We start from the raw sequence: 25,817 nt of genomic DNA, 5'->3' as shown, positions 1-25,817 counted from the left end.
CTTAAGGATAGGAGGCTGGACTTGGTCACGCGCTCCAAGATGACTTTCAGCAATGCCTTACAACAAATAGCACTGCTATTTCTTCCAAAGACAGAAATATGATCCCCAATAAATTTCAGCAATGAATTTATTGTTTTCAAACTTTCATTACGCTGGCTCTTTATAATCATCTTGTGATCAGTCAAGACATCCAGGGTTGTCTCATTTTTCATCATGACAAACTCTCATCATAGCAGACTGTCATCTCTCCAGCGGCACAACCTTGCACCTTGGTATTAAATTTTTCCACATTATTTTGCCAGACCATTCTTTCTGCACAGTATTCTCAGCTGCCTGTGTGCTTCTAATGCCTCCGAATACCACAAGGGTACTCTGACTTTCTCATCGCTAATAAAAGTGTTTTTTAAAAAGTGTCAGTGTAACACTGATGTATCATTAGGCAAGAGAGACTGGTATTACCAAGAGTTTCGGGAAGTGCAGCAGACAGGCACCACTACCCCAGTCAGCTTCTTTCTCAATTCCTTTCAAACCAATTACGTGAGCAAGACAAATTCTACTTTGCCCGCGCCATCTCATACTATTTTTTTACCATTTTCCAGTATCAGTTACAGAAAATATCACCCCACACTCTATCACCTTCATACTCTTCAACAATTACATTCCCATTACAGGTCATGTTTCTATTTCCTCTGCAATGTTTGTTTTTTCAGTCCTGCACCAGTATTTCTGCTCCTCCTCTTCAGAGACCAGATTCCCAACATTAGCACACAAATATTTGCCTTTCCACACCAATCTGGGCTGACAGAATCCTTTCTTGATCTCATTAGCATTTTTGACACTGATTCTTCTACCCTTTGGTGTCCTTTTTTCTTCCCATATTTACCTGCAAAGTGAAATCAGGTGAAAGGCTAGGTAAAATTTATAGTGTAAGTCTACTTCCTAATTCAAAGATTTTTAAAAATCAAAATTCAAGTTAGAATGGAGAAAAAAAAAAAAAAAGCGTGCTGTTATCTGACTATAGTGGAAGTGTACTGTGTATTACAACACACAGAAAAAAAAAAATCCCCCAGACAGCTGATATAAGAACAGGAAGCCTTGGCACGATAAAATACCTGCAGCTGCTCTATTGATGTGTTTCACTGCAGACACAGGAGAAACTTGTCCTGTCCCCCTCCCCCTTTTTCTTCTTTTTTTTTTTTTTTAATTTAATTTGTTTTATTTTTAACTTACAAATCCAGGCATTTTAGTTATGTAGTAACTAATATCAATTAACACATTGCTATGTTAAATGGAAAATCAGTGACTTAAATTATCACACCTCAAACTTCCAAGTAGGAAATGGTCAAATACAGCTATGTAGAAATTATGTGTGGTCAGAAGAGCTTTGAGGATTATGTATTTCCCTCCACAACAGCCTTTATAGAGTGCTTTGGTAAAACTAACTGTGTTAGTTCAGGTAGTTTCCTATATTCAAATCCACAGTCCAACATTCGTAGCCATTAAGCCATCAGCGTAAATGATAACCCAAAAGGTTCTATTCCTATAACGTGAATAGGGGGAGAAGGTGAAGAGGTGGGGACCAAGCAAAGACCAAGAAAGATGTTTTCTATTTCTATAATTCTTTTTTTTTTTTTTAATAAATAAATTTCCTAGAAGCTTGGTTTCACATGGGAAATTTGGCCATAGTAAAAAAATAAAAAATAAATAAAAATCAAGAAGAAACACTGAAAATAAGTAATATCATTGTGGTAGTGCAATAAGGTTATTATGCTTATGAAAGGATGAAAATAAAATACTGAAACTAAACATTACTTTGAAATGATGCAGAATATAATTTATACAGACTACTGATTCTTTTCCTTGTTTATTCAGTTGAATAAAAATACCAAAACACAAGAAAGTTAATCCACACAAGACTGTAATTTTGTTAACATTGCATAATAGACTTTATGCATTATGAAAATGTTCCAGATTCATGTAGTCAGTCCTTTTGGCACCGATTTTGAACCAAGTCCTACATTAAGCTAACATCTGGTTCCTGACCTTCTAACACTCACTTCATTTTATTACAATCATTTGCCTCAACTGCATCCTTGAGAATTTTGAATCAACATCAACAATGAATTAATTCATTTTGCCAGCCCTCAGGCAACTGCATCTTCTATTTCCTCAACTTCTTTTCCATGGTACTTTATCTTTTGAAGATAGAGAAAAGGTCAAATAACATCGTAATTTGCCACAACAGAATAAATACTTTTATCAAATTCTTCAAAAGGATCAAATGAAATGGAAAAGAATAAAAATGTGCCAACATGTTAACCAACTTAAAGAGAAGGTTTCCAAATACTTTATGGACTTAAGTGTTGTACAAACTGTATGTAAAAAGTATCATTTTCTTTACTAGTAAAGAACCTTAGTAATGAAAACCAGCAACTCCATATAACCAAATCTCTATTTCCAGATGAAAGTTTGGCCAAACCACTACACTGAAGAGAATTAAAATTTTTCCTAAGTGTCCGGAAGTGTTCCACTCCTTTGAACAAACTCAAAGGACTATGTCTGCATTCCAATCAGAGCATATCTGTGAATCACATACAATTTTTTCAGCTTTAAATTTACCACTTGGGCCAATAATGGTGGCATGCTAAAGGTTCAGTAGTCCAGTATTTGCCCTGAGCTTGAGAGACGTCAATGTTTACAAGTAGGAGGAGAATCCTTCTCCCCTCTCCTGCAAACGACTAGTGCAATCACTGCGTGTGGGGAAAATGAGAAACTTGCAAAAATAGTCAGATCTGGGGGCAAGGTCTAGAAATCTGTGGATACCAAGGGACACACCAGAAGGACAGAGGTAGAAATTTCGGGCAACTTCTCTCAACAACATGTTTGAAGCAGTTGCAGCACAGCACATGCCTCCACGGGCTCCCTTTCAGCGTGGTGGTCCTTGCCAGGCCAGAAGCACACAAACCATCCTCCTCTCCCAGTAAGACTGCCTGAGCTCCTTGCTTCCTCCGTCTGCCTCCCACATACACACTTTGCCTCACACACAAGTGGATGAGGTGTGCAGCAAGCAGTGCTGCATCCCTCTAAAATGTCTAGTTTATATACACAGTGGTTTGACTCTGATCTTGTCGATTTCAACATTCTGGTCAATTTACTTGCAAACAAAGGCATAGCCACACAACTCACACTAAGTAACCTGCATGAGCCACTTTGCAGTACCAAATGTTTGCATTTACTATGTGATGTATGAAGGAGAAATTAGCTTCAAGCTTCAGAAGAACACATGGGACAAAGCGAGCAGCTTGCTAATATTTAGCTAACATTAATAGCTGCTGTGGCTAAGGGAGAACAGTGGTTATTTATGAACGTGGCCTTCAACTAGTTAAGGATGTTGCTGGCACTAAAGACTCCCTTTCAGACATGTTATTTTACATTGAGATGTACCTGAAATTCAAACCCACTGCTATACTGTAAACAGAGGACTAAAGATGATGACATTTTCTCAACATGCATGTGAAACCATGTTAAAGAACAGCAAATTCACAGTCAAAAATCCCATGATGAAGGTTTTAAGGGTGGCCTCATAGAAAGTCACTACTTCTCTTTTAGGTTTACCTTCTGTTTTTAGAGTGTTAAAAAAGGGAGGGAAGGGGGGGGAAGATCATTAGTGCATCTTAGCTTTTATTCTCTCAAATTCAGGCAACTTTAGCTCCATGGAATAAATCAAATTATTATCAATCTTACCTGGCTTTATACATTCTACAATCCACTTTTAACATGGATTAAGATAGTTGTGTTTAAACTAGTGCAGAGTGACTGCTATGCCAATGAATCTTATCTCTTTACCAGCCTGGTCATTTTTTAACCCGTTTTACTTTGCACCTTGCTGCATTTACCATCCTCCTCCATTGGCCAAAGGCCTTCTTAATCTGCTGCCACCTCCATGTTTAAACGCTGACACACACACTCATGACAAAATTTGCTATTTAAACACAGTATTTTTGTTATATTTTCATACAATGTCTTGGGTACCTGTCTAAAGCTGCCCGAAGCACTTATTGTCACAAATAACTCACAAGAGAAAAACAGATGTTTTTTTTTCACCCTCTTGCAAGCCAAATGATTCAGTTGCAAAAAAAAGAGCTACTTCTCCAGTAGACTAGTTTGTGTTTCATTAGCTATACTACCCTCATCATTTGATATACACAAATATAACCCTTCCGAAACACAGGTCAGTGTAGTGGGGTATATAATTAAGATTTAAAGATGAATTCTAAACTCAGTTGAGGGTTTAACTCACTTGGGGTTACATCATTCACGCTGATGTATACTGACACTCTTACTCAAATTGCAGTTCCTCCTGGAACTTTGCAAACCTTGGACAAATTTTCTTTGGTTGCAAGAGGAAATTGCAATAGTTCTGTAAAAATCAGACAGTGCCAAATCTGGTGTCAGTAAATCACACTAGCAGAAATGAAGTCTCATGCTTTTTAATCTTTACAGTAATATTAGGAGAACATTTAGCCCCAGCTGTGTAAGTATTTCTGTTAGGAACCACCCAACCTTATTCTCACAGATACAACAGTAGAACCTTTCTCAGCTTCAAAGGTGCAAGATTGTACTCTATGTTCTTGCACTTCGCAGAGGTCTATTTAAAATTGGGAAAAATAAATGAGTTATAAACTCTGTGTTAATTATATTCCTTTGAGAGCATGAATCTAAAACGTGCAAGATGCCTTCTTGCCCAGTTTAGTAAACTTTTCCAAACAACTGCTGTAATCTGGGGTGCATGCAGAGGTACTAGAAGGATATTTGCTACAAATATGAAAAATACAACTAAAAGAGCTATATATCATGAGCAATTTTTGGAGTATTTTAGATGAAATTCTTGAGTTCAGGGCTTTGTGAATAGATATGACTACACATAATCCTACCAATCAGTCTTGAAGGGCAGCAAATTACTGCAGTTAGGGTCTGAAAGCCTGGCTTGTAAAGGCAGAATCACACTTCAGTAAAAATGTGGTGAAACTACATGCTCAAGCTGTGGTGACAGTAAGACCATGAAAGGAAATACATCACTGAATGAACATGGAGTAAGAATTGACACGCAAGTTTCTAAGCATTCTTTTCACATTTGTTTCGCACATGAAGAAGAAGTTTCTCGAAAGTTAACCAAAATTAAATATTTGACATTCTTTCAATTTTCAGAGGGCAGTGAGAATGGGAATCTGGAAACTCTTTGTGAATCACTGGTATGTCAGTTCACTTGATTGTTCCTAGTTCAAGTGTTCTAAGAAATAGCGAAATAGCTACAGACCTTGGATTTTAAACACATGTACGTCTTTGCAGAAGACCTTTCTCAAGAGCAAGAATATGAAAAAAAAAAAAAAAAAAAAAAAGTTCTGCAAATCATTGTAGCAGCAGTCATGCAAGAATTGATTCAAGTTCTTTTATATTTGAGATGAGTTACACCAAGTAGAAGTCCTGAGTGGAGGACAACATTTTTGAGTCAGGCCTGAAGAAAATGTCACATTTGCTTAAAACGTCAATTTCTTTCATTTTCAGAATCTCATTAATACTTTGACCACTGCTACTGTTTTGGCTATGCCTGGACACTTTTTGCTTTCTCTATCTAAAACTAAACAACACTGCTGCTTTCACAAAGTGTCATGAGTTGATTGTACAGCATTTAGTATCTTCTGTTGCTTAATGCTCAAGAGACTAGCAATTGATTGCAGATGCAGACCTAGCTATTGTGACCACAGCCAGCTCCACTGAATCAGGCTGTGATCCCGTAATTGACTGCATGCCTCTTGCAGGAGCTCTACAGACGGTCAGAGACCCAGGCCAGGCTATTCTAAATAAAGTGCAGGACGTGCACCTTAAAGAGCATGGAAGCATGTGTGATAATTTTAGCAGATTTAGACTCACAGCAAACTCTAGGTCCAAGACAAAAGATATTTTCACATTCATACTGCAGACTGCAAGTATTTTATTGCTCTCTTAATTATGACCACGCCGGCTGCTCATTAGAATTCATAACTTTGGTAATTGCAAATATGAAGTACGGAGCTCATAAGTAAGCCACATGATTATACCTTACCAAGCAAAACCACAGCAGACAGTGCATGATCCCCATGGTTTATATGCAATTTTAACACTCACAGTGACTTTAGCACGCAGTAAACTTCTCGAGCAAGAACTAAGAATAAATCAGTGTTCACAATTGCTACCTACATGTAAGTCCTGTTGAGGAAAACTGTAATGACTCCACAGTGAACTTACATTTGAATCCCATAGAATTAAGTGCTGTGCAATGAAGACACTTTAATAAATAGTAAGAATGCTTCATTGTTGAGAGTGCACAGGAAGTTCTCAGGACAACACAAACCATATGAGAAAAGGTGTAGGGAAGGACATTGAAATCTCTGAGAGGTCAGAAATGGGGTTGATGCTGGGAAATGAATGAAGAGGGAAGACCAGAGCAACAAAGAGATAAAAGGAGAATGAAATATCAAATAAGAATGCACAGGATAACTAATGGGGTAGAGAGAATTACAGTCCCTAGAAAAACACATTTTCTTAATGAGTGTGACAAGACACAGAGCACGTAATCAACACAACAGTCACGCCACTGAACCTGTACTCTGTGCTCAAATGAGTGCTCAAACACTTTTCTATGTCTTACTGTACCAAACATTTTGATATTTTTGCTTTTATGACAGGAGTGAGGAAAACGTAGCAGGAAAAGACTTCAGCTGTAAATAGTCAAATACATTACAGGAAAGAATAACATTCAGATCTCTGAGTCAAACAAGCTATTCAAATGATGATTTTTTAATTTTCTAACACATGTATCCAATGCTCTCAGACTTGCTGAAGTGCTCCATCAAGAGCAGAAATATCTCACTTGAAGGGCCTTTTTCCCAGTTGTCCACTCCACCAGCCAAATCAATTTTCTGTTGATGCCTGCACCACAGAAGTTGGTTCTTCAAAACTCGTACTGCCTTCTCACTGCTCAAGTTTCACTTTCTGAAGGGACAGAACATACAGGGCATGTCGACACCAAGGAGTTCAGCATAGAAATCCTGGAACTAGAGTGGTTGCCTTAGCACCACAGGCACACAATACGAAGCCTTGGTTTCTTCATCATATGCTGATAAATCCACATTCAGCTGCACTACACCAATTGGATATTCAACAAGGGTCAACGTTGGCTCAAAAACCCTTCAAATGTGACACTGTACACCACAGAAAAGCCTCCTGTGTACAAAAGGAACAAATCTTGACCCAGGAGAGACAGAAGCAACATCACAGATAGATGATAGCAGACAATGAGGTAGGAGACAATTCACACTGATTATTTTCAAGATAGAAACTAACCTTTCTTCAAATAAGGTTGAGGACACTGTTTTAAACCAAAGGCAGTTAGCAGTGACAGCTGGCTCTAAAGATAGATTGTATCTACACATAATACACATTCCAGATAGAAGAGTCTTGATTGCCAACTAGAAAAGTACAGAGCTGCACTTTAAGGAGGCTTATTAAAACATCCTGAGTAATGCCGGGCTGGTACGCTATGGGACTTTACACCTCTCCAAGAGGCTGGAGGTACATATTTCTGGGCACACATTCCCTGATAAGGTAGCATGGACAGATTACAAAAGGTTATGTTCCAAATGCCTGTTTTGTGGAAGGGGAAAAAGAAAAAGTTGCTGCAGAGAGATCTAAATCAAGTGGTGAAATAAATGACTTAAACCACTGACAGTCCTGACGGCAAAGCTGGAGAGCAACAACAGAATAATGTTGGAATAAAAGAAGAAAAAAGGAAGCTGCAGTAGGAAGACAGTAGTACTGCAGCAGGAAAAAGATTGAAATGTTGGTTTTCCCAGGAAATAGGAGCAAAAAAGAAAAAGGAAGACAGCACATTATTACTAATGGAAACATTCAAAGCAGTGTGACTCTAAGACTTTCCAGACACACAGGTAAATGTCACAGCAGAGTGACAGGAATTGTTACCAAGCAAATTAAGAGGGAGATTTCCAAAGGAGGCAAGCTCCCCTGATCAGGCCTAGTTGGAGTACTGCTGTCTGCTGCCTGCTTCGAAGGAGCTATCCATCAGGTTGTCTATATGCCAAGAGAAATGGGCTTAGCATCCACCATATCATGGCCCAGAGCTCCTTCACCAATGTCAGGAGAGCTGCTTCGGTATCTCTCCCAGCTACTGCAAGCACAGCTAGAAAGCGGAGACAGCACAAAGACCTTGCAGGACAGAAAAAGGAAGACAAAGTGCCACGCTAGCAATAAAGCGGGACAGTTGCTTAAAAGGCAAGTTCTCCTACAACCCTGCCAGGCTGTAATGCTTCTATCCAGCCTTTGCATAAACTAGTAGATCTCTGGCACTGGTAGGTCTGTAGTTGTAGAAATGTACTTCAAATGCCATTTGCACACTTCGCTACCCCACAGCTACACACTGAAATGACTCTCGCAATGTATTTTGAACAAAATGAACCCAGGACATCCAACATAGGATATCCTCTTTCTCCTGCCCATCCCCTTCCTGTGTGTTTACCAAAAAATTTCACTTCCTCAGGGGAGCTGACAGTAGTGCTGGCAATCATTTTAACTGTGTCCTCCAGCTCCCACCTGCTACACCTAAATCACGGGTATCATTCAGCACTAACTGAAGAGGTTCTGAAATCACATCAAAACACAACGTAGGGTTGGGGTTGCCCTGGAGGAAACCAGTTTCTGTCCACTGGATCTAATGAAAAAAAGCCTCAGGATGCTGCTAAAGGATACCTGAATGAGCAGTTTCAGTAAGTGCAATAGATGCACTACTTCTCAGAACTTTTCCCACTCTGGTGATACTACTTGGAATTTTTATTTATTTATTTATTTATTTATAATTTTTTATCTGGAGAGAGTAAAACTTAGTCATAGGTCAGACCTACTAACTTACAGATATGTTAGCATTATGTAGGAATTCACTCAAGCATACTCTTACCTTTTAATATTAATTCTGTTATAATACCCTAATAGAGTCATATACAGAAAGAACAAAACTGTTTATCAGCCAAATATACTTCTGCACTACCTCTTGGGCACAGTCTGAAACAGGCTATGCCCAAGAAAAAGCTTTAATGTAAGATATCATCATCATTAAAAAAAAAAAAAAAAAAAAAAAAGTAGTTTGTGTGCACTTATCTGTACAAACTAAAAAAGCAAATGTAGAATAAGGCAGTATGTTAGGGAAACCACATCAGTAAACCCACTTAACAGGCTACATTTTTGTTGACGAACTTCCCGAAATGGCTTTCTGTTACACCAACAAAGGAGCAGTTGAAAACACATCTCAGAGAGGGCCCATTCCTTCCAAGCTTTCATCACGTACAGACTTTCAGTAGCCTGCTAAAACAGAGAAAATTCCAAAACCCACCATTCCAGAAGAGTAGCTGTATCCCACACTTCACCTTCAATAGCTTACCCTATGGTAAGCTACTGAATTTTTTAGTTTTAAGACCTCATGGTTTGCTATTACAGGCAGTTTAAAGAAAGAGCTTGGTCAGAAGAACGTGCAAAGTAAAATGCAGGCCCTTGCAAATTAAGTAACAAATTTTTTGACATACCAACCACAATTTAGACAGGAAGAACTAGCCTCATGCTACATGCAAAAATGTTCAGACTGTTTATCATTTTAGTACTTTGAACTGAGTGGGTAAGATAGTAAGCTGTGCAAACACAGGAACCAATTGGAGATACTTAAGATGCCAGCAGTTGGAGAAAGATAGACACTGCTCCCCCAGGGTACAGCAAACATTGGCCTGAGTAGTGCCAATTTTCCATTTTTCCCCCACAGAAATGGGATCTACCCATACACCCTTCACCTTTCCTTCATGTCCTCCTCCTCCCCCTCAGATAAGCGCTACTGTCAGAATACCATCCCTCTCTCAATGTCCAGTTGGCAGAAATAACCAATCTGTTCACCTTGAGGAACAGTTCTTTAGGATACACTACAAATGCAACCATTTCATAAGTATTTGGAGAAGATGCTTCCAACACAAGATGAAATTCTGCCTTTACATTTTGTCCCATCAGCCCACATTTTCAGGAAAGATGCCAAACCCTACCATGACAGATTCATCTTTAGAAATTACACCATATCACGACAACGTCAACAGGAAATGTATTTGCATCAGGCAATAACAAATAAGAAAGCACAGACCTTTCCACCCTTCCCTGATGGACAACTGCCATTTAAACTAGGAACATACACAATAAGGACAGCTACACTGTATTTGCTTTTTATTAGTAGGAACTAATTTCTTTGAGAAGGTACTATTACTGTTTATAGTACGATGGTCTCCTCCTATTTGTATGCTTCACGAAAGGCTGTTTCCATACAAATGTAATTTTGTATTGTTTATCTACATAGTTTCCTGTGACATGGCTTCGTAAGTCGGGAAGTCTTTCCCTCTACGCTATCTTTAGCGCTCCTACACTTGCATGAAAGAGGTGACACAAGTAAATGGGAGTTATTAAGCAGTAGGTAATTGACAGAAGTAGGAATATGATCTGGAAGAAAAAAATAAATCTAATTGTTAGCTGGCAACAATTTACAGAATGAAGCCGCTGCTCTTAGAAATGGAAATGCTTTAAGGGTAAAATAATAAGTACTACTTAGCGGATTGGCATGATTTTGTGCAAGTATGTACATATCTAGCACCATAGCTCTATAAGGAGGTATCACCACTCCACACAGCCCTGAAGATTCCCAGCCAACAGATTCACCTCTTGTCCCTTGCATTACTGCATTACATTTTACATGCTTTAGGGATCACTGGTACCATGGAAAGGCAACTCTATGCACATGCATGCTACCACAGTCAGAGTGCTAAGGATCCTATTCTATACCTACTGCCCCCTGCCTCTTAATTTCTTTAAACCTTCACATTGTTCCTCATCTGCTCGTTTTTTGGGTTCAACCCGTTTTGCAAAGAGCTGCCTTCACAAAGAACTCCCTAACCCCAAGAGTAAAACTGGCTTTACTTTTCCCTGAACACAAGAAATAAAGTCACTGCTGCCCTTTACTCAGAATATGCACATATGGAAAGAAGGAAAGGCCTTGTTCCCTCCTCAGATCACCTAGCCCTTTGACAAAATAAAAATTGGCTCATGGTCAGTAAGTTTCCACTCAAAAACCTCAAAGACGTTCATTAAGATTCCAAATAACATGCAAAGTACAGATAGGAAAACATCTTTTCATGACGGAAATGGAATCCCATCTGAGATTAAACACTGCAGTTCTTAAACTTTCCTGAATAGCTACAGATAGGTCAAATGCTACTGGCACGCAACACAAGAAAGGCCAGGCATAGCATCTCGGGTCTTGTGAGACATCACACTGAAGCTCAGCTACTGAGCTGAGCCTGGAGGGCCTTGGACTATTTTCTTTGCATGTTTTAGGAATTTCTTCCCAGAATGCCTGCTGCTGCGTGATGCTATTTATCTTACCAGAGCCAACAAGGTCATAGGAAGACAGCTCACTCCAATGATATAGATAAAACAGAGGGAAACAGTATATGAAAGAGCTTCTTATACATTCCTAAATATATGCAAGAAAAAAAATCACATTTATGGAAACTCCCTTGAAAGGGTAACATTAAAAACCAGGGATATTAAATAACTACATGACAATAAGGTTTAACTTCATATGTGAAAGTTTCATAACTCATTGCACTGTCAGTAAAAGTCATTGTGCAAACTGGTCAAGGAACTTACGAGGAAAGGCGTAAGCCTTACTTTGTTCTCTGTACAGTTGTATAGAGAGGGGAAAAGAGGGGAAAAAAAAGAAACAAACAAACCTTATTTACTCAACAAACTACAGGAGAAAAGCAGAATAACTTCAAGTCCGCCAGCTACAGTACTGGGAAAAAAAGTTCATTCTACACCATTACGGTTTTAAAAAGTATCTCAACAGCATACGATTAAAATAAAACTTCATGTTATTAAAGCAAGAATTCATTTCTAGTCTGTAGCTCACAAAGCTGAAACGGAGAAAGAAAAATGCTACAAATCTTGACGGAGAGAAACAGAATGAGAAAGCTGTAGATACCAGAATTCTCTAATTTTTCATCCTTGCCCAAGACTTCATAACATCCTATTACGGGTATCTAACTGATTTCTAGCTGGTTGCTACTTTTTCAGAGAAAACTGTATGATTTTTCTCATCCACACTCTCGGTGTTGATGGCAGTACACATTATAAAGATATGCAGTCCTGTCATAAGATGTAAGCAACACCTATTGTGTATTCAGTACTGGGCTGAAAGCAATTCACACAGTTTGACTACCCCTTGGACAAAACCAAGCCATGTTTCCCCAACATAACTTTGTAACTGCCCAACATTTTTATTTTTATTTTTTTTTAAGGAAAATAAAATCTAAGTCTTTAGTAATAGGCTGATCAGTATAGAATTATTTACCGTATTTTACAGATATTGCAACTAACATCAAGATATCTAAACTACGAAGGTCTTTCAGGTCATTTCCAACTCTGGTTTTAGCATTCTGTAATAAGACTGGTCAGATTGGGCTTTTTTCAGAGGTGGGAAAGAGATGAGGCGTTGATTTCGGGTTTCAAATTAAACAATAGAACAAGAACCTTTGTGCTCCCTGTGTATATCCAATTGATCTGGCTAAACAAGTTTAAGGTGTTAATCTCTTCAGTCTTTAGTGCCAACAGAGGTCAGTGAAGCAGGGAGGTGAGTTCTTGCAAACCCATTCACTGCAGACACCAAGATGCCATTTCAACAGAAATTCCGAATTCAGGGGCTTTACTGAAGGTGTGGCATCCACTACGGAGATCCAGCCTGGCTTTTAGACCCTCCTAATGAAAATTAGGAGGAAACCCCTCACCACCATTCCTTGGGCATACAGCATCATCATGGCAACACCACGAGGCCGTTTGCTCTTTCGTTTAAGCCGAAGCACATCGGAGCACCCAGTTAGGAGGAAGCAGCTTTAACTTGGAAGATGCTCCGGGAGCTATTCCCCTAGGAAAAGCAGTTAACAAGGAACACCCAGTAAACCAAGGCTGCTCCCTTGGCTTGAGACACCGACTGCAGCCTCGGACCAGTTAATTTGACACAGCACAGCACACTCAGAAGCCCTGAAGATCCCAACGCAAGCCGGGCAACAGCAGCAAGAGGTAAATCATTCATTTTGAGGACGATTACCGCGGGTTCCTTTCTTTCTCTCTTTTCTAATGCCGCGTTTCCCGTTAAGACCCCCTCCAGTGCCCCCTGCTCGGCGGGGAGAGCCGCCCGCAGCGCGCCCCGTACCCCCCGTATGGGGTAGGGCATCCCCCGGTGGGGTCGGGCAGCCCCTTTACGGGACCGAACACCGGGCACCCCCTGTATGGGGTCGGGCACCTCCCGGGCGGGGACCAGGCATCCCCCAGCGCTCCCAATTTCTCCCCCACCGCCGCAGCCCCTTACCACGACCGACCCCCGGAGCCTGCCCGGCGCCCATGAGCCACCTTCTTCCTCCTCCTCCGTGCGGGACGGGCCGGCTCAGGGCGGCGCTGCGGGGGGCTGCGGGGTGGGGGCGGCAGGGGAGGGGGCTCTCAGACGGGACGGACAGACGGACGGAGGGACGGACGCCGAAAGCACTTACTTCGCCGTGTGCGGGGGCTCGGTGGGCGGCGGGTGAAGTCGCCGGGGTCTTGCGGGGGGCTCCGCGGGCCGGGGGCCGGGGGCGGGGGGCTGCGGAGCGCGGCGCTGCTGCCCCGCCGGCCGGGACACGGGCGCTGAAGCCGGCGGAGGGAACTTGGCCCCGGTGCCGGCGCTTGGCCGGGAGCCCGCCAGCCTACTTCCTGCTGCGGGGTGCGATTTGCATAGGGACGGAGAGAGGAAAGGGCTCCCGGGGAGCAGCGGCCGCCCCCGCGGCGGGGGAAGGAGCTGAGGGGGGGCCCGACCCACGGCCGGGGGTCGTCAGGGGCCGGGGAGCTGCGAAAGGTGCGAGGGGAGGGATGGGGTGAGGAGGGGGGCTCTGCCCGCTGCCTCCCCCGGTAAGGGGCAGCCGGGGAGTGCGGCCGATGGAGGGGGTACGGCGGGGCTGAGGAGGGTGTCCTGGCCGTAAAAAAAAGGAGTCAGCTTCTCCAGAACCCGGCTGGGGAACTTCTGGGGTCCGTGGGTTGGAAGACCCACCAACCTGGCTTGGAAAAAGCAAAGAACCAGTAGATAGGATCAATTTATCTTTGATTAATTCATCACTATCATCATTATTATTATCCTCATCATCACCACCATCATCATCATTATTATAATCATATTAATTTTTTATTTTATTTTATTATTTTTATTTTTTTTAAAGGGGGGCTTACTGGCCCGTTGGAAGGCGAGCTACAACCTCACGCATCAGCAAAACTCCAAACAGGAAGCAAGAGCGTGCGGACAACGCCTAGAGGATGCAGCTGAACAGCTCGATGACAACGGGATCCGAGGCGTCATATGTGTACCGCCAGGCCACCTGGACGCATTCGGGTCGTTGAGGTTTCAAAGGCAGAATTTCAAAATAAAAGCTTTTAAGCCTTCCACTTAAAATATTGAAGACAGTGGGACAAGTCCGAGGAGCTGTCAAAGTGGCAATAGTTGCAAGATGCTCTGAAGTACCCCTGCATCCTTTTCTGAAGGCCACCAGTAAGACCTAATTAGCTGGGAGCTGGAGCAGACTGAGGAGATGGCGAGGACTTCCATCAGAGCATCCATGTGGATGAAAATGGCTCGATGCAGCTCACAGCCTGTGAGTTTAAGAAAAGAACCTGAATCATTCCCAGGAAAACAAACTCTGCAAGCAGGACTTTGGCATTGATTAATGGCCTGTCACACAGAATGACATACAATTGCCACAATCGTAGCATGTGCTGCAGTCTTCCTCTAGGCTATGGCTTGAACACACAGGCCACTGCCTTGATCCCATAGAAGACTCCATCTGTAGAAGCACTAAGAACACGATTTGCCACATTTCTGAATCAGGTCCACATGTCCATGTGTATCTGTAGAGCTCTGAAAGGTGGAGGGCAACAGCTGCTTATCTTCTTTGAATTATACCATCAAAGATTAAACCAGATTCTTATAGATCTGTTACTAAGAATTTGGTAAAGATTTTCTCCCCTCCCCCAAGACACTTAAAAAGAAAAAAATAATAAAACAACCTTTTTTCCTATGGAAAGTTGATATGAAAAGGAAACGTTTGATTTAATTTATATTGTCTTTGGGTTTGGGGCATTTTTTAGGCTGGAAATTTGAATTCCAAAAGTTTGTGCAAAATAAACTACTTCTGCTTATTTTGCTCCTGCTGTTGCAGAGGCTCAAGAGAATGCACTGCTCGGGTCTCACGCTTCCCTTTTCCTCCATAGGATAAGTTCCTTGATCTTCTGTCTTGGAGAGGAGAAGTGGTGCACAGAGCCCACATCTGTATTGACCTTCCTACTTTCCTGTCTATTTTCTCTCTCCATTATTAAGCATTCTGCTTGGTTTAAAATCCACGTTCTCCTACTAAAGCATCAGGGTAAATAAAACAGAATTGAGTTTTATAAATGCGTAATAATCTAGCAGCCTAGTAAAATACATTTTTTCCTATAGTGTGAATAATTCAGAAGAATCAAAGAAGTTCTGAACTAAACTCAGTAAGCTGCTGAGCAATATTAGATTTGGAAGGCATAGCAGAAATTCATCAGTTGTGCCCTGAAAGAGCTAATATGAAGAAAGGTTGGAGTAGAATAAATATTGTGTTTTATATGAAGAAAAAAAAAATGTTGTTAGTATCACATAATATAAGTCACCATTTTATGCATCTTTATTTTTCTCTGGTACAACCAATATGCACCAAATCTACCTTGGACAGCATAAGCAGGAAATGAACTCTCGCTCTCTTTCTCATTATATATTCACCAAGAGGAAAAAATAAAAACCCAGTTCCAGCCTCCTCTTACATCTTTAGAGCTACAGTTAGTTACATGTTTTAAAATGTCTTTGTGTTTAGATGAAGAAAGTTGGGTGATTTGAGGAATGTAAAACAAGAGTTAAAGTTTCCTTTAAGCCTATCACTGTAGTGAAAGAAGGACAATGAGTCATGTTAGCCAGCTACAGTTTATTACTCAGCATTAGATTTTCTGCTTTGGGCAGGCTTAACTCCAGACTGTGTTGCTACTACCGGATCAAACAGGGCTGCAAGAAAGTTCTCCAGTGCTGAGGCCAACTGGCACTGTAACAGTCCATGTCCAAACTGTTAAATTCTCTTGACATCCAGAATAAGGGATGCATGCAAACTGGTGTTTGAGTAGTTGCTGGCCTGTGTTAATTTCCAGATCAGCTCTGGAAACTTTTGGAGAGTGATAATTGGCTTGGGCCAGGGATCTATCTCTTCTGTAGACTCAAAGCTCCAAGGTCCAGGAACGTTTCCTCGGTCACTGTTAATTACTGGCATATACGTAGCCTATAGACTGTGGAGGTTTTCACAGTTCAAATTTTTCACCCATGAGGTAGTTCTGATCCAGTCATTATTTGGATTGTGTCCAGGCATATGAGGCGGCACAGAATTTAGGGGATAATGGCTCAGGACAGTAAATCAAATTTTGTCACAGACAATGCAAACACCATACTTCAAAAGATAATTTCTCTCACTATGCTTTTGCATATTTCTTTGTTCCAGAGTTTCTGATCACTTTCTAGAATATGCTTGAACACAAAAGCAGAGCAGAAATAGAAGAATGCTAGTTAGTCATGAAACCAGAAGCAGGGCATCCAGAGCAGTCATTTGAGAGATCCCAAGGAACATCCAGGTTCACTGGATTTTAAATATTAAATAAATATTAAATTAATTAATTAATTAATTAATTAATTAAAAAGATCTCTTTGTTCAAAAATAGGCTTATAAAGATGTAAATTCTGCATAGAACAACAGAGAAAGAGAGATCAACGATACGTGTAAAACTAAAACATGAAATCATCTGGCTTTTCAGTCTAAGCTGTTTTTGGTAACTTGTTCTCATTTTGTTGACAGCAAAATAGCTTTTCTCTAGAGATTCCAGCATTTACGTGCTCACTGCATTGTTTTTCTGTATTTTATTTCTTCCTCTAGAGATTATCATTATGTAGCTAAAGTCCAAATTGTTAACCTGCTTTGTAATAACATAGCAATTTTTTTAACAAATAGTGAAAAATGGGATATAAGAAATGAGATCCAAGTCACATTGTCATTCATTACAAAATGTTGGGGGACAAAAAGCAAACAGAAAATAAAAGCAATATGTTTTGGAATTCATTTTGCAATGCTTCATTTCTTATTATAACTCATGTTTGTAGAGAAAGTTATAGTGGCCTATGTAAGAAGAATATTTTCAAACTTTATTCTAATATATGAGCTTCTCTTGATAAAGACTTTGCTTCTTCAAGAAAAAGACTAAAAGGAAGAAATATTACTTTCAGCTATGAAACAGCAGGTTAAAGCACTCTGGTGGATATTCTTCAGTTCCTATTCTTGTTTAGTTTGAAGTCTAGGAAAATAATTTTTGCCACCCTAAAGAGAAACGAAAAGAACACCAACAAAAAATATTCTTTATTGTAGTTGCATTGTGATTATTTGCAGTGTATCCTATCTTACTTCATGATTGTGACCTGCATGCTGATCTTTTTTTTTTTAATGATTTAACAACACTTTGGGGAATAATGCACAGATCCCTATATTGACTCAACCTGCACTTGACCTGTCACTTGGATTAACACAACACATACTCAGTGGATTAAATTAGGGAAATCTGGCGTCTTTCCTGTAGATGATGGTCTGCTTAATGCACAGCTTCTTACATTTTATTACACTGACATTTGCTGGCCATTAAACCTAAATTCACCCTTTTTTATTTCAACTTGTTAATTCAAATTCCCATGAATGAGCAATAATAATACAGCACACAGAAAAAGTGTTTGCCTTGAGATAATCTAATTCTGAAAATTAAGAAAAAGCTGCTTCTTTTGTGTCTTTTCTGATCTTAAGTATTTTATTCACCTGCCATTAGCTTTTTTTATACACAGGAATCCTTTTTTTTTTTTTTTTTTCCCTGCTAGTTTCATGGCTGTGAGCAGAAAAATCGCTCATTAGTGAATTGAAACATGTCCAACACTGCTAGCCAGTTTGAGAAGTGGTTGCAACGAGTGAGGTTGTGAGGTTGTGCTTGTGGTGCAGCACTCATGAGTATCCTGATGGGTAATGAAAATGGCCTATGTGTATTCTGTAGGAAATCCAGATTGCCTTTCTTTAGAGATGACAGATCAAATGAAAGGTCTTCTTGGTTCTCATGGATATCATCTTATTCACAGAGCCAAGAAAAGCAGCTGAACTGATGAGTTCTTCACAGTTCATTCATGTAGGCAATAATAAGGGTGAGCTGGCAAACAAGCAGTTCCAGGAGCCCTTTACTTCCAACGATTTGTGGCTATTTGCAGATACTTTTATTGGTCCAAAGAGTCTGCCCACACTATTAAAGAGTGGGTTTCATTTATGTTTACTTCAGCACTGTGATCACTAATATAATTACCTGAAAGAACAGATCTGAGCTAATTCAAGAGCACGTTTGTGGTCATTTCAAATTAGAAAGATTACACTGCAGAGAGATTTTTGTTTGGGTGGATTTTTATTTTTTTTTTCCTGCCTTGAACTATGGGCATTATGCCTAGTCTCAGCAGCCTGACTGGGCATCCAGCCTGCATCTTGCCCGTCCTGTGTCACATGAAATGTTAGTTCAGAGGCAATGTGCTGTTCCTGGAGGTGGCTTCCAGAGTGGGCTGCTCTAGAAGTATAGCTTTCCCTTTCCAAGATCAGCCATTTTTTCATGGAAAATTTCCTCACAGAGAGGCATTGGACTGCAATTAGCAATTCTGCTGTGCAAGAGCAGTGCAGTGTTTAAGCCGCCCTTGGACAGCTGCAGTAGCAGCAGGGAGGCAGGCAGCCCTTCCCTGGTCACAGACGCACAGCAGTATGAAGGATCCCTGCATGGCACAGCTTTTGTTTTCTTCTGGGGCAGCAGAGGCAATATATGTGGGCACTGAGCTAATGAGGACAACTGGTAGCATTGATGGAAATGTTTGGTACTGACTGAAGTCATCAACTCCCTCCCCTTGTTCCCCAGGGTTTGTGAGAAGGAGCTCCTCTCTGGGACAGAAGACAGTCATCACCAGTGTCACTGAGCACCAAGAAGGTTGCCTCAGCTATAAGAAACCTGAAAACACCTGACCTTTTCTGGTGTATTACCAGTCAGCCTGGGTTTGGGAAGGTGACACCTGTCACCCACAAAGTTCTCAGACTGCACCTCTGTGGCTATATTGGAAAGCTGTGCTACCTGCAGTGGCAACATGATAGGGTGATTTCTTCATTCTTTGTCTCCTGACCTGGCAAATTTTCCATCAGCAGGGATGATGAAATGAGCCGTCATGGGTTGTTGCAGATACTTTGCTGCTGTCAGCTCGGCCTGGCTGGCTTGCCAAAGCATGTGACACTCACGTCTTCCATATCTCCTGCCCATCTGATGGTGTGTATCCATGCAAAGTACAAACCTGCTGCTGAACCCTTTTAGATCAATGGAGTTGCCAAATCACCTTACCAGTGAATGAGCCCACTTACCCCTTCTTGCATTTAGCAGCAACCTAGTTCTCGCCACAACCTATTGCGTAACCCCTTAGGCTTCAGAGTGGCTCTGCACGTGTCTAAGAGGAAGCTGGATGGTTCCTGAACTGCCTTTCCAAGCCAGGCTCCAGCCTGCATGCTGCTTCCTTCACCGAAACTCAAAAGAGAGCTATTAGAGCAGATGGTGGCAGGGTAAGGGTGTAACGTGGAAGTACCACCAGTCCCTCCTCCAGCTGCAGCTTGTTCCTTTCCTGTGAAAACGGGGAGGGTCACACTGTCAGGGACAACCTGACTAATTGTTTTTCTGCTGAGTGGTTGACAGCTGTTTGCTGTAACTTGACATCATGCATGTGTTGGACATGAGCAGTAAATCAGCTTTTCTCTGACTTTCCTGTTCCCAGTTGCTGATTCCCCCTGAAGCCCTTTGTATCCCATTCTTGGAGCCAGGCCCCGCTGTCTTTGAAATCCCAGCTGTGCTGTCCCATCCACTGCAGCTCTTTGCCATGGGCTTTGAAATGTTTGAGATTTCAGCCCTTAATATCTCTGATGCCATCCAGCCCTGCTATGAAAAGCCCCCAGATAAAGCTCTCAGCTGGAAACAAATCAAGAGCACAGGAAGTCACCGAAAAACAAGTGCAAAAGAAAACCAGATCTTGAACAAAACTGGACGTGGCAGCTATTTCCAGACATCATTTGAACTGCAGGTGTGGAAGAGGGGCACTGCCCGAGTTCTTGTCCAGGATCGAGTTGTAGCAAGAATCTCATACACTGTCTGCAGCAGGCAATGCCTGCTTTTTTGGGAATAGTTCCTTAGCAGCTGCCAAGCCTTGAGTAGCTGTTTATCTGGTGTGGAGGTGTTGAGGAGAGGATATGAAGGGGGCAGAAAAGCTAAGTCTGAGGTAGAAAGACCTTCTGAGGGAGGAGGAATTACTGATGTTCCTTATGGCTATTACTGACCTCCTCTTGAGTCTATGGCAGCACTTGTGATCTCAACAGCAGCTGTGTTTGTCACCTGGCCCCACTCTTTGAATGTCCTAGGGTACTTTATTTAGTCCAGGACAGAGTCTGTTCTTTCTCATCATCACAGCCACATCTTTCTTGCAGGTGGTTGTGATGATGTCCAGTCTCCTGGCTAACATGCGTGCCATGTACTTGTTCTGGTTTCTGCCACAAGTCATTAGAATTGATTTAGTAAGAGAACCAAAGCAATCCTTGTTTTTTCCTTAGCTAGACATGTTGATAACCTTTCCAAAGGCTGTTGGAAGGCCTAAGACCAGCAACTTCTGCCCTGTCTAGATCAGTTCAGTTGCTGGTAGCTTTCATGTGCAGATTCTTTGGATAGGTTGCTCCTAACCCATGAAGCATTGGAGTCAGTAAGGGATGGAAAACCACCTACATGGAGATTAGATTTGGGGGAAAGGAGACCTCCTGGGTTGAGGGAAAGCATATACATTTCTGAAGGATGTAAGGCATGATCTACAGCCTTTGAGCCAGAAATTACTGTGGACTTGCAGCAGGGTGGAGGGTAGCAAAGGAAAGTTTCTCCACTGGTGGGACCTTTTTTATACAAAGGTTTAACACTTGGTAATGTGGAAAGTGGCCCTTTCCAACTGAGCGGACTGCTAGGGATAAGACAGCAACACTGGGACACACTGGGATCACAGACCTGGAAGGCTTTCAGGTGTATGAAACGCAATTTGACTTGACACAAAGTATGGTGGTGCAAGGGTCAGAGGAACACTCCAGGCAGTAATGTGGAGGTGCCACACAGCTTAGGGGCATGCAAGAGTTAGGGAGCAGCGTTCTTCAGATACTAGACAATCTGTCAGCAAAACATTTGGTACTGCAACGAATTACTAAAAAATGCAAATAAAATAACCCAGACAAAAAAGAAAATCAAGAAAGAAATAATAAAAAAAAAAAGTTCTTGGAGCATTTGGGAATAGGCGTTGCTTTTGGCTGCTAAGGATATTTTATTTCTCCTTGTCTGCCTTTTCCATGTGGATAGGTTGTTGTGTTCATACTCCTTCTCTGCCTTAAGGGGAGTGACTTCAACAGTAACAAATGGGAACCTTAGTTTCTTTGCCATAGAGTCCTCTATTTTCTCTGAAAGTACATGTATATACCTGTTCAGGATATGTTACATCACTGTTATGATAGTAGCTGTCAGCACCATCTCACCTCTCCTTTCCTTTCCACTGTTCTTCATTTCCTACTCACCTCTCAGAACTTTTCAGAGATTTGTCTTTTGCTCTTTACTTTTCCAAGTCCCTCTGATGTCTCCACTGAATCACCTGTGGGAAGTGGTGAACTGTATCTTGGTATGTATTGCCCACAAACAGCTGCAGCATGTTGTAAGGGGCAGGACTGGGATGGACAGTTTCTGAAGAACACCAGCTACTTTTATGTCCTGAATAGATTTACAGTTTGATTTAGCTTGGCTCTGAGTCAGTGACAGTGCTGCATTGTGTGAATGCTGAGGCAAAGGCAAGGGTTAAGGAAAAAAAATGATGAAGAGATTTGTTGCAAGGCAGCAATCTAGGATAAGATCTATGACAAAGAAGCCTGACTACAGTGAGTGTTCACAGATGCATCAGAGATGTCCGATGCATGTAAGATTGTAAGCTTGCCGGTGGTATCTTAGAACCATTATCTTTAAATAGGATGAGCAGTGTGGAGGTAAGACGGCATTGGGACAGACCCTTGGGATGAGTCTAGCTGTGGGAGAGCCACTGAACTTGTGCTATGGCAAAGCCAGATTAAAATCTGTTGATACAAATTTAACACTTCAGACCTTTCTACTCTATGTATCAGGTCAGTGTATTGTGTTAGAGGGTCACTGAATTTTTGGTCCAGAAGTCTTTAAAACTAGATTTATTTTGTATTGAACCACTGCCTTAGAAGCAAGGGTGGCAGTAGAAATACAACTCAAAATGCCAAAAGCAACTTAAGACTGAGATGTGGGGGTGTTAGGCTAGTCTTGAAGGTGGCATGCATGTTAAGAGTTGTCTGATTGCCTGGATTAATTTTTACTTGTATGAAGTATAATGAAGTAAAAAAAAAAAAAAAAAAAAAAAAAAAAAAAGCTTCTATAAAAAAAAAAAAACAAACAGTTTACAACTAATTCCTACAACTAGGAACCTAGTTCTAGAAACTACAACAACAATTCAGTTCCACACCTGTGCACACACTCTTGTCACCAAGCCAGCCTTCTTGCACACAAAGGTTTAAATTTATTAGCTCATACTCAGAAGCAAGTCAGGTTTGCTCACAAAAAGAAACAGACCTGCACAGTATAGACCCTCAACACGTAAAAATGCATACTTTGCATTAAGCATGCAAATTGCCTAATAATTAGCACAGCTAATTTGCTATTTGTACCAGCATTTCTTCAGGTACAGTTGTGAGGGTGCTTGTGAACTGTGCAATCTCAGAGATAAAAGGAATGAACCCATCTTTAATGTTTTTAACCAAAATATGTAACACACATAGGATTCTAATCTAATTTGAATCTACTACATAAACATCTGTACAGACACTTTTTCCTGCCTTATAATTTTTGCTACATAATGCTGGTGAAAGTAGATTAAAAAATAATATTTGGAGCATGAATATCTGTTGAATGCTGAGAATGGTACATCTTTTCAAAGTCTCTTACTCCCACAGGAACAGGAAGGCCACTAACTAGGGGGATACAAGGACAGTGGATGATATCAGAACCATTGTGTACCTGGTAAAGGACTCCCAGCACCTTGGATATCCTCTCCAAAATTGTTCTGCTGAATTCCCTCTCTTTTAGTCTCTTAAATAGGCTCAGGTGGGACACAGCTGACCACACAGAATGACTCTGTATCTTCTACTACTACTCTGTTTCTACTCTGTTCGACTTTTGATTTTCTCTTCAGTTCAGAATTTAGACTTAAGAGTATATAGTGCTGATAATATTTTAGCTCTTTCTACAAACTGTCTAATGCTTTTTATTAATAACATTATTATTTCAGTATAAGTCACAGGTTTTGATAAAAGTTAACATTTTTTTCCAGGTGATTAAGCAGGCTGATTAGTCATAAAAAAAAGATGACAAAAGTGAAAAAAGCTCACCCAGCAGAGATAGGTAGGTGCTTCATAATTTGCAAATACAGCTGAAAATGTAGAGTATCTACTTAACCAAGTAATATCCTGAATGAGAAAACAACATAAGGCAATCCTTAAAAATATATACTGGGTTAGATTTGTAGATAGTTACAGAAATGTTTTTCCTATAAAAGGCAAATGTGCCTTTTTTAGACTTAATGATACACAAGGTGGTAGTTGTCCCATTGCTCAGTGACATTACTCAAAATGTCGCTCTGCTTTGCCATCATCTTTGCATGAACACAGTGTGTTATCAAGGACTGACATTACTAGGCCTCCAAAGTAGCTTTGTGCCCCAGTGTGTCAAGTCAATGTCTGCTAAAGTATGGCAATGGGGTCATTGAGCAACAGCTACTTGATCTGTCAAGCTCATGATCAGAGGAACAGATCACAGCAGTCCCAAGGCAGTAGAAGAAATCTCTTCCTACTAGAGAGAGCTACAACCCTGACAAGCATTTCAAGCAAAATCTTCCAAATGACACCTATACCACCAAGCTGGAGAGCACCTTCTGGAAGACCAGGATGCCTCAAAACAAATGGGAAAGTGGTCGCATAGCAAGCTCATGGTCATGCTTGCTCCAATGAAGAAAATCAAGGAATCAGAGAAAAGGCGTCACTATTTGTCACCCCCACATTTGTCTCAGAGTTGTCTTACTTACATATCTGTTTGTAAAAGATTAAGTAAAAGATTTGTAAAAGATTAAAAAAAAAAGATTAAAAAAAAAAAAAAAGCCAACATCACTCACTTTTACATGACTATCTTATGTGATTAACCTCCCATTTCATGCTGTCCATAATTTATGCACACTACTGAAAAATTAATTTGATTTTTAGTAAGCCACTTTTGAAAGAAATACATGTCAACACTAACCTTTAAAGGGAAACAGTAGAACAACAGGTCTCTAAGATAAAAACATTTTGGGGCAAAATTCTTGAGATGCTCTAGTAACATAGTTACTATAGGTCACAGTGGGAATTGCTTTTTTTTTTTTTTTTGCTTTTTTTTTTTTGTTCACCTTCCCATCCTCCACTTTCTTTTGCATACATTGTTCTAATTGCTGTGAGCTCTACTTTTTGCAGGTTTTCCTCCATATCCTCTTTTGTCTCGCAGCTTTTCTCCGACCCTATTATCTTTCACCTCTTCCTCACCAGGGATCAATTTGCAAATTGGAGCAGGTTCAGCAGAGTGCCGTGAAGATGATTAGGGAACTGGACTGCTTGACATATGAAGAGAAGCTGAGACCTGTGTTCATAATGGAGAAGAGATGACTTGGTGGAGGTCTAATTATAGCTTTCAACTATGTGAAGATGTGTTATAGGGAAGAATGTGCCAGATTCTTGGAGGTGCGAAGCAAAATGACAAAAGGCAATGGCCAAATTACAGCAATAAAAATTCCAGCTGAATCTGGGGAAAAATACTTTCATCTTGAGAGTGGTTAAAGCCAGAACAAGTGCAGAGAGACTGTAGTATCTCTGTCCTTGTAAAAACTCAAAACAACTAGACAGGGCCCGCAGCAACTTGATCTTAGTTAGCCCTGATTTGAGTTGGAGTCTAATACAAATTATTCTATGTTTCTGTCCAATTCCTTTTGGTCTACTAATCTCTGTTTTCTTAAGGCTTTCTCAAATAAGCTTCCCTTTAACTCACTCACCCTCCTGCCCTACCTGGTCTTCCTTCAGTTACACTTGCCCCAAAGTGAGACCATACTTTTGATTCACGTGCACTCTTCCCTCCTCACAATTTTTCAACCTGCTCTCCCAGTACTCAGTTGCCTTTAAACAGGAAGAAGTTCCTTTAGCTCTCATACAGCATTACCTGCAGAGCAGGTAGCAGTTGGAAGAAACCTATTGAACAATAAGAAAACTGCTGAGACAGTCACAGCCAGCTTGCTGTGTACAAGGTTAAGCCCACCCATCCAGACTGCATCCAGATGCAGTATCCAGTGTTTGCGCAGGACAGCACAATGTGCAGTTATTTCAATGCTTAATATTTAAAAGCTG

At 40.9% G+C, this 25,817-nt stretch overlaps 1 protein-coding gene across 2 annotated transcripts in view; it reads right to left on the bottom strand.

Moving 5' to 3' along the window:
- The window catches only part of LYN (LYN proto-oncogene, Src family tyrosine kinase), a 51,477-nt gene extending 37,707 nt beyond the window's left edge, over nt 1-13,770 (bottom strand). For both annotated transcript variants that reach the window (XM_084306817.1, XM_084306818.1), the window contains exon 1: nt 13,677-13,770. The gene's annotated coding sequence lies outside the window, so the exon portion shown is untranslated. The remainder of the gene's footprint in view (nt 1-13,676) is intronic.
- Nucleotides 13,771-25,817: the final 12,047 nt, after the last annotated feature.

This window comes from Netta rufina (assembly GCF_964035555.1).
Source record: "Netta rufina genome assembly, chromosome: 2".
Taxonomy (NCBI): Eukaryota; Metazoa; Chordata; class Aves; order Anseriformes; family Anatidae; genus Netta; species Netta rufina.
This window is presented reverse-complemented; position numbering and strand designations above follow the sequence as displayed.